The sequence below is a fragment of the Hyposmocoma kahamanoa genome, unplaced genomic scaffold (assembly GCF_003589595.1).
Source record: "Hyposmocoma kahamanoa isolate Upper Pololo Valley unplaced genomic scaffold, ASM358959v1 138, whole genome shotgun sequence".
NCBI classification, from domain to species: Eukaryota; Metazoa; Arthropoda; class Insecta; order Lepidoptera; family Cosmopterigidae; genus Hyposmocoma; species Hyposmocoma kahamanoa.
The window spans coordinates 451,268-466,446 of NW_020653492.1; the positions used below are offsets into that span (position 1 = coordinate 451,268).

The 15,179-nt window shown below is 33.9% G+C and overlaps 1 protein-coding gene across 4 annotated transcripts in view; it reads left to right on the forward strand.

Annotated features, from left to right (window-relative positions):
* Nucleotides 1–3,902: 3,902 nt before the first annotated feature.
* Nucleotides 3,903–15,179, forward strand: part of LOC113240383 (chaoptin) — a 156,702-nt gene continuing 145,425 nt past the window's right edge. For all 4 annotated transcript variants that reach the window (XM_026477669.1, XM_026477672.1, XM_026477671.1 and 1 more), the window contains exon 1: nt 3,903–4,245. The gene's annotated coding sequence lies outside the window, so the exon portion shown is untranslated. The remainder of the gene's footprint in view (nt 4,246–15,179) is intronic.

The window sequence follows — 15,179 nt, forward strand, 5'->3', positions numbered from 1 at the left end:
TTTTGGAGAACTGAGTCAACGTCTCGAATTTTTCACGCTGGTAGCGAACAAAAGTTTAGCGAAAAAATGCTTCATGAGTATTTTGTTAAGTTCTGCAATGCAATCTGTTAGCTTAACACATAGTGATTTGATAAATATAGTATGTGTGCATAGGTTTCATATAAAAAAAAAACAATAAAATTATAGTTTTTCTAAACAGCTGACACTAGAACTAAGTGCCCAGCTGGAGTCCCTACCAGACGTACCTAATTTTGCAAAATGGCGGCGCGAAATGAAGGTATTCGCCAGTCGTCCCGGAGCGGGAATTTGCTAGACGAAGGGATAGAAAAATTTCTTCGACCTATTAACTAGATCCCTAGCGCAATTGGCAGAGTAACGCTCCGGTACAACATGGACACAGGTACAAGCCCCGTCGGCTCGAAGGCATTTTTCTTTATGTTCGATCTTTGTATTAATAATTGTAACTCATGTAAGTCTTACTTAAAATATCAAATAAAATGCTTACCAAATGGAAAGATTTTAAACACCACACCACAAAAGATACACACACATAGACAAAAGTAAAGATCTTTGTATACTGAAGAACAAAAGTCTACCCAGAAAATTAAGATTTCCCATTATCATCACTTAGCGGGTTTTCAGAAAGCTGATATTCTTGTACACCAGGGAACACCGCTACATCTCCATGATTTATATCTCTTTTGTCCCTTTACATACGGGAGATAATTTAGGTGGCCCAATTTATATAGCCGGGACTTACACGTAATCTCATACCCATTTAATTAATTTTTATATACACGATAGTCAGCTGACATAAAAAAGGACGATACATGAAACGCCATTTTTTTATTATAATATCAAGTGACGGGTAAACTTCAGCTTTAGTAGCAGAAGAGCTCCTTGTGAAAGTGTTCGTCCAGGGTAGTATTGCCACCTTACCCATTTATGTCGCCAAGCAGTAATAGTAATAGTTTATTTCTGTAATTGTTTACATTTTACAATCATAATGTCAGGAGTCTCCTTTTAAGCCTAACAGTGCCTGTGATAGGAGACTCCGCATAACCATAACTTTCTAATGTAAACAACTTATTGTATTTAAAATATTTAAAAATTCAAAACTTAAATTAATTCGAATATTACTGTTTAAATAAGCTAAAATAACTTTTTATATTTATGGGGTTTAATATTTATTATCTATTAAGAGAATACAATACCTAGTCACGTAGTGTATTTTGAGCATGTGTATAGCATTAATATTGAATGTGTGTTATAGTGAGTGTACAGATATATGTGTGTGAATGTGTATGAGTGTATATTTGGGAATACTACTGTATGGATCTCTGAAGCGTCTCAATTTCCTCATAATTAAGTAATTTCAACCACTTATATAATATGTTTTTGCATTCTGTATTAATTTTATTATACAGACGTCATCATTACTGTGTTCCCGTTTTGAAGGGTAAGGATACTGGTGAAATTGCAGGGTCTTGTCAACTTATGTCTTAGGGTGATGGGCACAGTGGCAGTGCCCCTCAGATCTTTGCGATTTAAAGCTCTGAGTGGCACTGCAACTGTTATGAACCGGTCGTGTAGCTTACAATCAGGCGCACGACTTGGTCGTCCTAGATATTATAAATAAAGAAAAAGCTTCACGCTTGTCCATAAAAGTGGAGTGCCACTCAGAGCTTTAAATCGCAAAGATCTGAGGGGCACTAAAGGTGGCAGTACTTCCCTGAACGAACTGATTCATAAAGAGCTCTTCTGCTATAAATCAGTGATTTTAAATTCTTTGCAAAACAAAATCTGTTAAACCTTTAAAGGCACTTGTAACTTTGTTTATGCTCAAAAATCGCTTTGCTTGTTTATATTCAAAAATCGAATTTCATACAGTAAACTTGAATACCGAACACATTCGAAACACAAAACATTAAAAGTTATCGGTGCGTTATAAGGCAGATAAAACGTAAACCTCGCAATTAATAAGCAAATTGTTAGATTAATGAGTTTTGTTTCTGCGTAGTACGGTTCAAATTTCAGTGGCCGTTCCCTTGAGTCCTGAGCTATCCTGAAAGATTATTCAGTATTAACATTTGCCAGCTACAACACGATCGGATCAAGTTATTTTTAGATTAAAGAGGAAATTAGTTTTTCTTTCTTGTCCCTCTAAATGTACAAGGATATCTTTTTCGAAAACTTAAATACGTTATCGAAAAGGAGCACAGGAACACAAATAAAGATGTCAACATAAAGATCACTAAAAAAAATAGATTTTATGAAAACTGAACATTTGCCATTTAAATCCCGCCAACATCAAATAATTTATTATTTCAAATATAGGAACGCATTCCATGATCAAGGATAATTTGTCTTTTAGTATTTCCTATCTCTTTTCCTCTAGTACCAATTAATACGAATGAAAGAGATGGCATGATGTTTTCCAAATATTTTGATAAAGTAATGAATGGCGAGGTTAAAGGGAAAGGAATCCCCCCACTCCATTTCTTATTTGTTTGGATGTAAAGTTGAAAGTGCTGACCTTATTGATTGGTTCTTGTTAGTACAAAAATAATAGCGTAATAAAATGTTTTTGAGCTTCGCCTAATATCTTAAAAAGGTGTATCGTGCAGGTCTGTGCCCAAGAAACTTCTGAAAACAAAACGAAAAGAATTCTAAAGTTAATGTCTTATTTCGTAAAGGTAAAGTAGTGATAAAAATTCCAAATATTAAAAAGGAACAAATTCAATGTGCAACTGAGAGGAAGTCCTGATAAAAAGGCCTTTTTTAACAAAGACATTTGTTTGCCTATTCATGAATAAAATTTCTGTTGCATTGCAAAATAAAATTCTAAGAATGAAAACCAATCAAATGCCAGTCCACACAAGAGCTAATAAAGCGCTCATCTAAAACCGACAACATATTCATAAAATTCCTCAACCTTCCCTTTTGCCTTGTTTTAATTCATCGTAAGCAGTGGCGGCAACTTGGCACGCCAAATCCGTGCGTGGAGTTGAGAACTGACCTCTGCGCAAAGAGTGGGACTCGGCGGGGCGAAGTACGGAGGGGGCGGGAGACGCGGCAGGCTCCAGGGTAGCTTACATAACGTCGGGAAAACGGATGTACAACCCCGGCAATTTTGCTGTCTCGCTCGCTCATTAAGGTGCAGGCACTTGCGATGAAATTATTTTGCAATTTTTTTGGTTGTAGGAGATCGAAATTGGCAAAGTCTATTTACTAGAAGTTCAAGGAGGTAATAAAGTGAATAATACATACATCTTTCTGAAGTCCCAGAATTTTTGCATTGCATTTTGTTCTGTTTACAAGCAATTATTTTACTACGGTAGTGTATTTAGAAGAAAACTTTTGTAATTTTCAAATAAAAATAATGTTTACAAGTATATGATTACAAAATATGAATTTTCGCCTTTTATTTTTGATCATTCCCAGATTTCAGAGTTTCGTAGACGTTTCACTACGTTATTATATACTATATTAGACGCTTAGATAAACATGCTCTACCTATTCCTATCTCTATTCATATGGACAAAATTTTTGTTTTGTTTCTTGAATAGCAGTATGATAATGAACATTATATGTGTGTATTTTTTAATTATTGCTAAAACGTAAAAACTTATATTTTTTTTTTTTAATTATATATATATATATATATATATATATATATATTCGTTGTACTTTCTCTTTTGTATGTAGTAAACAACGTCGATATTTTTTTATAAAAAAAAAGTCGTTGATCCAATCACTAAACGCTACTATTGCTCAGCAAAGCAATCACTTAAATATTCAATTAGCGACTCATCAGTAGCAAGGAAAATCGTCACCGACCTGCACACCGCTTTACCTCTCCCCGCACATGTGCCGATCGCGCTGACATTTACGTAGTGCGCCCCGTGCCGCCGCGTAGACGCGCGTTTTGAATGCGCTCTTTAAAAAAATAGCGTTCGAATTTTGAAAACCGTTAAATTCTTTTTTTTCTTTTGGATTTTAGAAAAGAGTGGAAGTTTATTTTTTTCAAACATTTTCGTTCAGCTGGATATTTGTTTTTTATTTTTTTTTAAGTGTGAATGTAAGGGGCCTTTTTCCCTGGGAGAGCATCACTATAGCAACGAGTGACGTCAAGTTCAGGGGCGGCTGGTGCATTTTCGTTCAATATCCACTAGTTTTCGCCTGCAATAGTGTGTTATTTGATTTATTTGCACTGTCATAGGACGTAATACTACAACATAAACGGTAAGCATTTATTTACTATTATTATAAATAGTTTAGTCAAGTTAAGGTAAGTTACCTATCTATATAAAATATTGTGGTAATATATATCAGTTGTACCTGTATCATACAATAATCTTCATCTTTGAACAAACAAGTTGATATTACATAAGTAAAAAGTCGATAAACTACGAATACACGTAACACGTATGTTGTTCTATACGATATCTATATAATATTATAAATGCATGTTTAAAAAAAATTGAACAATCCCTTTTGCCTTGCCTATTTTCAAAGCCAACTAAATACTTAGTAAAAGCGTGTAAAAAAAAAGTACGTCGATAATTACATTAACGTACGTAAAATACATAATTTTGTTTCTATAAACGGCATTTAAGATCCATTAGGGCAGTATTATTGGTGTTATTAAAAATCAATTAGGTGTGACACTTCTCGCTCAATTGAATTGATGTGTTAACGGGTGCCGTAAGTACCTGCACAGATTCTATAATAATTTAATCAGGACTCAATCGATCTATTTTGTACTTCTGTGGACTGTGTGATGTAATGTCTATATAGGCTTGTAAGGTATGCACAGCGGAGTCAAGCTCCACAATATCTTCAGCATGAGTAGTTCAATGTTTAGTATTTGTTTTAAATCGTGCTTATCTGAATCTATTTCATTAGTTCCTTCGACAGGTACTGATGAGGCTTCTCTATGTAATTCCTTAACAAGCACTGTATGCTCATGGACATCGAAGTCAATACCTTCAGCATAAATACTTAAATGTTTAGTATTTTGTTGTTAACAATGCTTGTCTGAATGTATTTCATTAGTTCTTTCGTCAGTTTCTTTAAATTGGGTACTAATGGGATTTCTTGATACAATTCCTTTACAAGCACTGTACGCGTACATATAGCTAAGTCAGTATCTTTAGCATGAATACTTAAGTGTTTAATGTTTTGTTGTAAACAAGACTTGTCTGTCGATCGTCTTACTTGGTTTGACTGTTCATTTAAAAGTTATTTTTATGTAATAATTCTCCTAGCACTGGGCGTATCTAGTTTGCCGTCAATAACACAGCACCTTCAGTTCGTGTACTATAATGTTTAGTTTCGTGTTCTAAATTTTGTATCTCAACTATTAAAACAATTGTATGTGCATCTTCAAAATAAGAGTTAAAATCATTTTATAGACTTATATACGTACAATACGGCTTTTATTGAAACAGTTTTTCAATAATTTTTAAATTTCTTCACAAGGGCTGGAGATGTTTATAGCGACGTCAGTTCCACAATATGTTCTGCTAGAGTATTTCGATGCTTAGTATTTCGTACCTCAAGTATAATATAATTCTAAGTAGTCACTTCAAAGGGACTGTCTGCATAAATACAGAGATCAATCCACCTACAAAGATAATGGAATAATTAGTCCTCAGGGACCTCACTTAAAGTTAAAATCGAATTGGAATTTAATCTAAGCTGTTCACATTGATACTGCCAGTAATTCTAAGGAAGAGTTTAGAATTAATCCCGTCAGTACAACGAACAATGCTGCCTGGGTGTTTTTGAGGTCAGGGCTAAGACTATTGAAGACGAGCGTGTACCATTTTTGTCTCATTTTGACATTGCGGACAACGGAAACCTATTTTACTTTTTCTCTTAAAAATGTTTACTTTTTTAAATTTTCAAAATGGCGGCATAACTTTTTATACAATTTCTAGTTGGCGCAAAACATTTTTTTTTAACATACCAAGTAATATGAGCATCAAATGATATGCCTGGTATAAGCGACAGGCATGTCGTGACATTTGCAGTGCAACTTAGAGCTTTAAATCGCAAAGAGGGCACTGCCACTGTGCCTGGCACCCAGAGACATAAATTGATTTTACCAACACCCTTACTCTTCGAAACTGGAACGTAGTAATGCTCACTTTACTGCTTGGCAGCAAAAATACAATGTAGTACTTCCCTGGGCGAACTCTTTCACAAGGAGCCCTGCTGTTACTAAAATACATGTTGATACACATTTAAGCCTATATTTAAGTTCCTTTGGATTGCTAGAGATGCCCTGTGTAATATTAATAATACGGCAGATAACCATTCTAATTTAAATTTCCTGAACTATGAGCCCCAGAGTAATAGAATTCACTTTAGAAAAATTAAAACCTGAAGTGAAAAAACTTTTACGCCGACAACAAAAAAGCCGTTTAAACCAACAGCTTCAATCTACAGATAAGAACATTCACAGAAACTATACATATGTTCCAAACAAAACACTATCAACAGTGATAGAGTTTCAGTACCGTACAGTCAAAGGGTATCAGACAGACGTAACTGTCTATATCTATTGGGAATGAGCTAGGCAGGCAGATAATATTGAGTGTTTACACAATACGTTTCATTTTGGTTTGACCCAGGGACCTCCCGATTACTATTTATAATTATTGTATTAGTAAAAAAAATAACAAATTAACTAAAAGAAAAAAATACAGTCGAGTTGTTGAAATTATTGATGTTATGTACTTTTCCTTGCGGAAAGGCAAAGATCTTTAGACCATCCCTAGTCTTTCTTTATATTTTTAAATTCATATATGGTAACCATAGTAACTGTTTTATTCATATTATCCCTACTATGTCATTGTATAGTCAGAGCACAGACTGTTCTAATAGTTCTAATAGTTGTTATAAGGCAGTAACCGCCCAATTTAGTACGTAACCTTTTTTTATATCTACAATTAATATTCGAATTATAACTTAATTTTAGTTTAAAAATAACTCCATATATTTATCATCAAAGCACCGTGAAAAGGGTACAAAACTGCGAACTGAGTTAGGTACCATTCTCATAGCACGAACCGTGTCGTAACAACATAGCCTCTCTCTGAGGTAACCATATAAACTTGACCTCTCTTAAATCAAGCATAACGTATATTTCACGGGTCATTAACCACTGGCGACTATGCACCTAGTTTCCTGTATACCGATGTTAAAGACCTGTTTTATCGAAGTTGTTCCACTAAAGTAGAGCTCAAAATGTAGTGGATAATAATTCCAGTATAAACTGACCTATGCTTAGGAAGTCATAATATGAGGTTCTCGGGTTAAGTCATGTTGGAACCTTAGGAGATATTTCGTCGAGGTCTGCTTGCGCAAAGATGTTGACATTACCAACTTATGTGAGAAGTGGGGGCTATAGTGGGAGGGTTTGAGAGTTTGTTATATATGGTGTTATTGTGGTGTCTTCTTTAATATTTATAGGAAAAAATAGTTATTCATAAAAAATATAAACTAAGTACCTACTATGGGTTTACAGTGCAATTCGTACCCTTAGGGCATTGGCACACTACGTCCGATTCATATCAATTCCGAATGACGGGTCCGAAAAATCGGATGCAGTGGACAAACGCGTTAAGAATGAATAAAGCCACATGTGATCATACGTTATTAATTTTATCACATGAAAGTTATACAAACAATACGAATTACATGAAACAAATTAAATATGTATATGAAATTTTATAATAACACTCCTATTCATACATAAAAAGTTATCGACAAATTTCCTTCATTTTCTCTCCTGAAAAGTTGTAATTTTACAAATGTGGCCTTATTACACCAAAGGTGCCAATTATTCAAAATGTTCTGCTAATGACCGCTAGGGGCGCTATACAGTTTGCAATAGAAAAATTTTCGACTATTATACTCGGTCGCTAGCGATAACTATTACCGTCAACTAATGGCAGAGACACTGATTGCACGTAGAAAAAAATTTCTAAATTTCAAGCTTCGGAACTATTCGAAGTTTGACGTAAATTCACGATTGCATTGTTAAACTTTTTCATTCCAATGTTGTTTTATTTAAGAGCGGTAGTATTCCTGTGACAGCATATACCTTTTTTGTAAGTGACAGAACGAACAAGTCGTACGTCTGGCGACACGCCTGTCCATAGCAGTTACAATGCCACTAAGAACTTTAAGCGCAAAGATCTGAGGGACACTGCCACTGCTCCTGTCATCATGAGAAATAAGTTAACAAGTCTCGTGCGTCTGTAATTCCACTAGCACCCTTATCACGGAACGCAGTAATGCTGACATTACTGCTAGGCAGCAGAAGTAGGTAAAAGGTGACTGTATTTCCCTGGACGAACTATTTCGCAAGGAGTTCTATTACTACTAAACTATAACTTTAACACTTGTTAAGAGTCTGTACTATCTCAGATCGAATTAAAAATTTTCGCGTATTAATATGTTTAATTAAGAATTTATTTGTTTTACAAACGAAATTGACGCCATTTGAAAAATGTATATTGAGGTATACGTGTTCTAATTACATCAGTTGATATAAAAAAAAAAAATGTTATATGTGAAGTAGGACCTATTGAATACAGCGGTTTTCTTTTAAAATTTCGAGGTAAGTTTATGATTTTTTTTGTATCGTGTAAATTTTTAGGAATCCGTATTTCACACCATGTGTGAAAACAAGTTTCCTAAAAATTGTAATTAGTGTATTTATCCTCAATTTTACTATATATTTTTTGCAAAGTGAATGAATCAACACTTTCAGTGTTATATCGACTGTATCGACTCTTAATGTTTAGTAGTAATATCTCACGTTTCAACGGTAAAGAAAAATACCATCATGATACCTACATGTCGGAAACTGACTCGCAACCCTAGAGAAACATGAAAAGATCCTTACCCGCTTCAGACCAACATGGGTAACTATGACCTAAGCCCTCATCAAAGAGGATATCGGTGCCCAGAAATGATAATATAATAACAAAAAAATATTAACCAATAGACTAAACTGGGTGAAACATTATATATATTCAGCCGTAAGGTACCTTTAAGTATATATCGACACAGAAATGTATCAAAACCTGACGTGTTTTGTTTAATATTCCTGTGCCAAATATTTCGCTGACCGTTGATTACAAATACTTACTTACTTACTTTTTTTTGCATACTAATGGTAAAAACAAGTTTGACTACCACAGACGACGGTTAAACAATTAGCAAAAACATTTCTTGCAATAAATACCAAGGGCATTCGGAACGTTTTTTAAGATACTACATGTAGCAGAGGCGATTGTCTATCCTAAAAAAAGGAAAAAAGCACTAAACGCCCAGCATACATTAAAGTTAGTAATTTAAGTTTTGTATGAAAAACAAAACCGGGATTTTTTAAAGTATTTTTCTAGATACCCTATGACTGTATAAAACATAGCGCTGTATTTTCATCATAGTGTACCCAGGCCATGAGAATAATATTGTTTGAGTATCGTGTTCATTTTGATGTACCAGGACTGGATGCTTTAGGTACTTCAGCAACGCAGTGACCTATAATGAGTCTTGTCAGCGGACCTACCACAACCTCTTAAAACAATATTACTTTAACCTTACACTGACTTTTCGTGCTTAAAGTAAGCTTATTATAATGTTAAAACTATGATGTTTTAATGGCAGCGTTATGACTATTAATTCACTCAGTTCGTACTATTACGCGACTTAACATTAAAGTAATATTGTTCTTGTGTCAAATTTAGCAATCTTAAAATATTTACACGGAATGCAATGAAAACAATAATATTTTCGAATTTATTGTCAAAATTTTGATTTGTATTAATTAAAAGTTAAGTTGAACTTATTTATTTACATAATATCTCTTCAATATTTTGTTTGTTTTGTTATTTAATAGTAAGAAGGAAATAATTTCTCGTTAAATAAAATACGCGATGATTATTTCGTAAAATTATGCCAGCGCCATCTATATGCTCCTTGGCGACACTAACAATTGACACTAGACTATAATTCCGAATTCACAACGTGACAATCAAGATTCAGCTTGTTTTATATATTTTTCTTCATGAAAGTGCGGAAAAATAATTAAAAACAACGTAATTTTAATAGATTTTATTATTACATACTTTTCTTTTTTTAGCAATTAAAATTCTCTGAATGTAAATAATTATAAGTACTTATAACATTATACTACGTTAGGACAATTCGGAACATCAACAAAGAAAGAGATGGCATTATACAGCTCCTATAGCGTTATTTATTTCCTATTTTTAGTAAGGAATAGACAATATTGGGAAATTATTCGTTCTTTCAGTCACTTTAGCAATAACGCATTACTTGGTTGATAGGTTTGTCATGGTACGAATATGAGTAATATTATAATAAGCTTACTATAAGCTTACATTGAAATAAGATTGTTTTTTGAAAGGTTATGGTAGACCTACTGGTCTTTCTGGATTTCATCGTTCTAGCAGTACATAAGACATAAGACCTAGCGGCGTTCTTTTGGTCATTCTAAGTACGATCTTTTCGCAATATGATATTCTCCCATTATTTGCACTCATCGTAGTCAGCGGATTCTCGCTCTCTGCGATAGTCTTTCCAACGTATTGTCCATATCCAGTTGAAAGTTTATTCTCTAACTTAATACCAGATATTAAACAGAAAATATATTCCAGTGTTTGGTGACCTTCCCTTATCAGCTTACCTATTTCAAGTTTCCGCCATTGCCATTGCTGTATACATACTATCACACCTGTTTCCTACTCGAGTGGGATTCTGATATGCCTCTATCGTTTCCTACACTTGCCACAGTCTTTAACATCCACAACCCGGCTTCATCCATTGATGGGTAAAGGCCTCGACCAGCCTCGCCCATCTGATAGCAACCACTACGCATCTGATAGCAAGGCGTCCTACATTTCTATAGCCACCCTTGGCTACCATTCGTTTGTTAATATACTCCATCTATCACAGTGTATATTTATTTATTTGTATCTTACACATTTTAGAAAAAAATACGGACTAATTACACAAAAATGGATTCAAATTCCATTAAAGAATTACCACATTTAGGGTAAGTATTCATTCTACATATACAATTCTCTCTGACTCTTCATCCCTCCGCTATTATCTTCTCTTTTTCTCTATCCTCTTCTTTTCCATCATTAATACAAAATTTAGTTTTTTATTTAAAGTCGAAAGACAAAACGTTTGCAACCTTTGGAAGTTGGGATCATCTTGTCAGTACTTTTGGGACCAGTAAAACGATATTGTGATGTAGAGCTAGCAAGGGCTTGAATAGTGTGCTGAGCAATCATGACCTGGATGTTGATATTTTCAATTGTAATGTTGATGCGCAAAAGCGTAAACTCACGGACATTCTGTTTCATTTTATTGAATCATTTGTGACTGTTGACGCAGGTATTATGTTGTTTTATTTATGTAAGTGCATGTTGTTAAGAAATATAGTTTATTCTTCGTTTGTTTAATGCTTGTATTTGATTTGTATGAAACTATAGGTGGAAACCTGTAATTGGCTTTATAGCCATTGACTTACAAATAAATGGACGACGGATCTAATACAAAAACCACGAAAAAAATGTCTCAAGTCAACCTATTCGAAATTTCAATTGTAATGTCATCGCAGTATCGCGCTGTCAGTAGAACAAATGAAGACTAATGCGGAGTGTCGCGCTCTGTATACGATTTTAGCGCCTTACAAGTGCGGACACTTTTTAGCGCGGACCCGACGTCCACATAATTGTAAGTCAATGTTTATAGCCGTTGGTTTTCCATAAATAAATATTTGTTTGCTTTAATGTCAGGAATATTGTCTTAAAACGTTTCGTTTTAATTATTAATAACGTCAACGTTCAGTATATCAGGAATATACCTACTTCGCTTCCTACACTCGCCTAAGTTTTTTCTTACCCTGTCTTTTGTTCCTATTACGTTTGATCTGACCTTTTTAAAAGGTCACCATAATTTGAAGAGCAAAGGCGCTCGTGAAAGTATAGACATATGACGGGCGTAGTTGCATTGCATCTTAAATATTTATGATTTAAAACTCTTAATAGCACTGCAGATGTTATGGGTAGACGACTTGTTCGTCCCATCATTTTCACTTCACTTGATAATCATAAATAAAATTACACAGATGTATTGTATGAAGTTATTCAAAAGACTGACTTCAAATACTGCAATATATTGTACAGATACAGGAAAAACTACCCCATATTTGATTAGGAAAAAACTACATATGGAAAGAGTGCTCCTAAAGAGCATAACAGTGAAGTGTTGAATCAATCGGTTTGGAAAAAATATAGTAAAATTGTGGATATACACTGATTAGTACACGGTATGAAAACACGATTTCTAAAAATTTTCACGATAGAAATAGACACAAACTTACCTCGAAATTTTACAAGAAAACCCGCTATATTTTACATATTCCAATAATTTATTTTTTATATCACCTGAACTAAATAGAACACGTATACTACCTGTACTGTTTTCGTTCAAAAATAAATTCTGAAATAAAGTCAGTGTCCCTGTCGCTCGACCCGCGCTATTGAACCGATTCAATACGGGAAAAAAAATAATTTGAGCTGGGGTAGTATCGACTATTAATGGGAAAAATCTATTTTCGTCAAAAATGCTGCTAGAGTTGATACAGTTTATCGATTTTCTGTGTCAATCAGTATATCTATAGATAGTGATGATACGTACTGCTTAAACATAATCGTCTTCAACCCTTTATATGATCCACGGTTCGGCATGGATCTCCACGAGGGAATCCTCCAAACCGTAGTACGTCACGCTTAATCAATGCGCATTGGCGATATTTTCCATTCACATAAGGAGCCAAAGTTCATTTAAACCATTTACCTCTTAATTGCGAAGCAATCGTTCAATAACTAAACTACGACCGCGCGTTAAAAAAATATCAAAAAACATGTAAGTATTAAGAAAACCAAATGGTAGTGCATTAATAAAATTCTGCATGTAAACTTTAAAATTAATAAAGGTACCGCAACGAAGTTTCTCTTTCGTAAACCGCGGTCGTTAGAAGCAACATCAATCGAAAGTGTTACCGAACAATAAGAGATCGCGTAACGAATGACCCAGTAATCGTGCACTTTTTTATTCTATAAAGTTTTTTAATTTTATTCACACTACAGCATATAGCCTTTGTTTTGAAGATAAACAATTTGCATCGTAAAAACAGTTCAAACACGTGTTTGTTAAGCGTGTAATTTTCAACCGACTTTAAAACAGGAGGATGTTCTCTATTGCCTCCGTGGCCGAACAGTTATCATGCTGGTCTGCCAGGCAAAGGTTCGATTCCCGGGCCAAGAGAAATATTTGTATAGGCTACATTTATTTCTAGTGTGTTTGGGTGTAATTTGTGGTGTTCTGTATGTGTGTCCATGGCACCAGCTATACGGGGTTTCCCTAGTGCGGGGCTATGAGTGTGTGCGTTATTACTATTAATTCGACTGTAGTTTTTGTGTGTAAGTTACGCGATTAATCCGATGACTCTTTCATTGTTACAAAGGGAGTACCTCAGTAACGGTCTTTCAAATTTGAAAAAGAAATTCCACTTCTAAGCGTGGCAAATTAGATATTGCGCCCACTTTTAATAAAACTTGGCAAATTATATAGAAAATTCCAGAACCTTCTAAGATGTAATAAGTATTATTGCATAGATATATCGCACTGCTATTACAATAGTGTTGTAACTCAAAATATGTGAAATTCGAGATTATACTATTGTTGAACGTAAAATTTGATTCTCTACACGACTCAATACAACCGTCATTAGAATGCTGTGAGAAACAATTCAAAGATATCTACTTAACTCAAAATGAGAGAAACTTTTTCTGAGCTAGTTCTCTACAAAACAGTCCTAACTCAAAAAGATGAAAATAATTTTTCCCTTTTATTTTTAAATATATTTGGTAAGTAGGGCATTGTTTAGATGTCTGTTATAATGTTTAACCTATATTTTCAAAGTTTAATATAAATTTTAATAATCTTTCACGGGAAGTGAGTAATTCGTTTCTGATCGCTTCTGAAAAAATACACTTTTTGAGTTAATGTACTATTCTAATAGCAGTGCGATAAATTCGTTTTGCATACAGATATTTTACCTCTATATTATCTATATATACACTGTAATATTACAACAGTTTTTAGTTAAAGTTCATGAACAGTGGTAGATTGAATGTAAAGTGGAACTAGCAAGCAACTAGTTACTAGTTTTGTCTAATGTAATTTGAAGTTATAATTACATTTCTCCCAACATTGTCAATAGGGATGAATAGTGAAAGTCGTTATTTAGTAGTTCTATTTAGCCAGTGAAGAATGGTCAAGTTGCAAAGGAGAAAGGGTACGTTTTATTGTTTTTTAAAAGGATATCAACAAATGAACTAATTGATGTTTAAAACAATAATAATAAAAATATTTATTCATTATCTCAAAAGGAACATTGTACAATTTATAAATTGAATATGAAATAAATTAGATTAAAACTTAACTGCCTCAAGCGAATCACGAATTTTACTTAACATTGATACAGTAGCAAACGTTATTATGTTTCAGATATATATCACATTATAATGTAAGCAGCAGATATTAATGTATGTATTTTGACTCGAAAACGATTGATTAAAAAAAATAAAAATGGCGACTGGCAGCAGTGACGGAAGGGGCATTCAAGGTGTTGGCAATGACAGGTAACGGACAAGCCCAAGAGTGGTTTTGATTATAAATATATACCTGTAATTTGGAGGGTGTTTTCGTGTTAGTGTGTTGTAAACCATTACTTTATTTTACAAGCAATATAACATTGGTTATTAAACTATATTTTGGGATCTAAACTACACGAGAAAAACTCGCGGGTTATAGGACCGACCTACTACGAGCACCTACCTGCCGAACTAAAAAAACAATGTTGTGAGGAAACCTTCAGGTGAAAACCGTAGAACCTTTTATTGGAAAAATCCCTTTACTCAGTAACGGAGTATATCTACTCAAAGTACTTAATAAATAATTGAATTATTACATTAATTAATTAATCTGACATTCATCGTATTATTACACTGTAATATACATCTACTAGTCTTCCTAAGACATTTCCTGTATACACT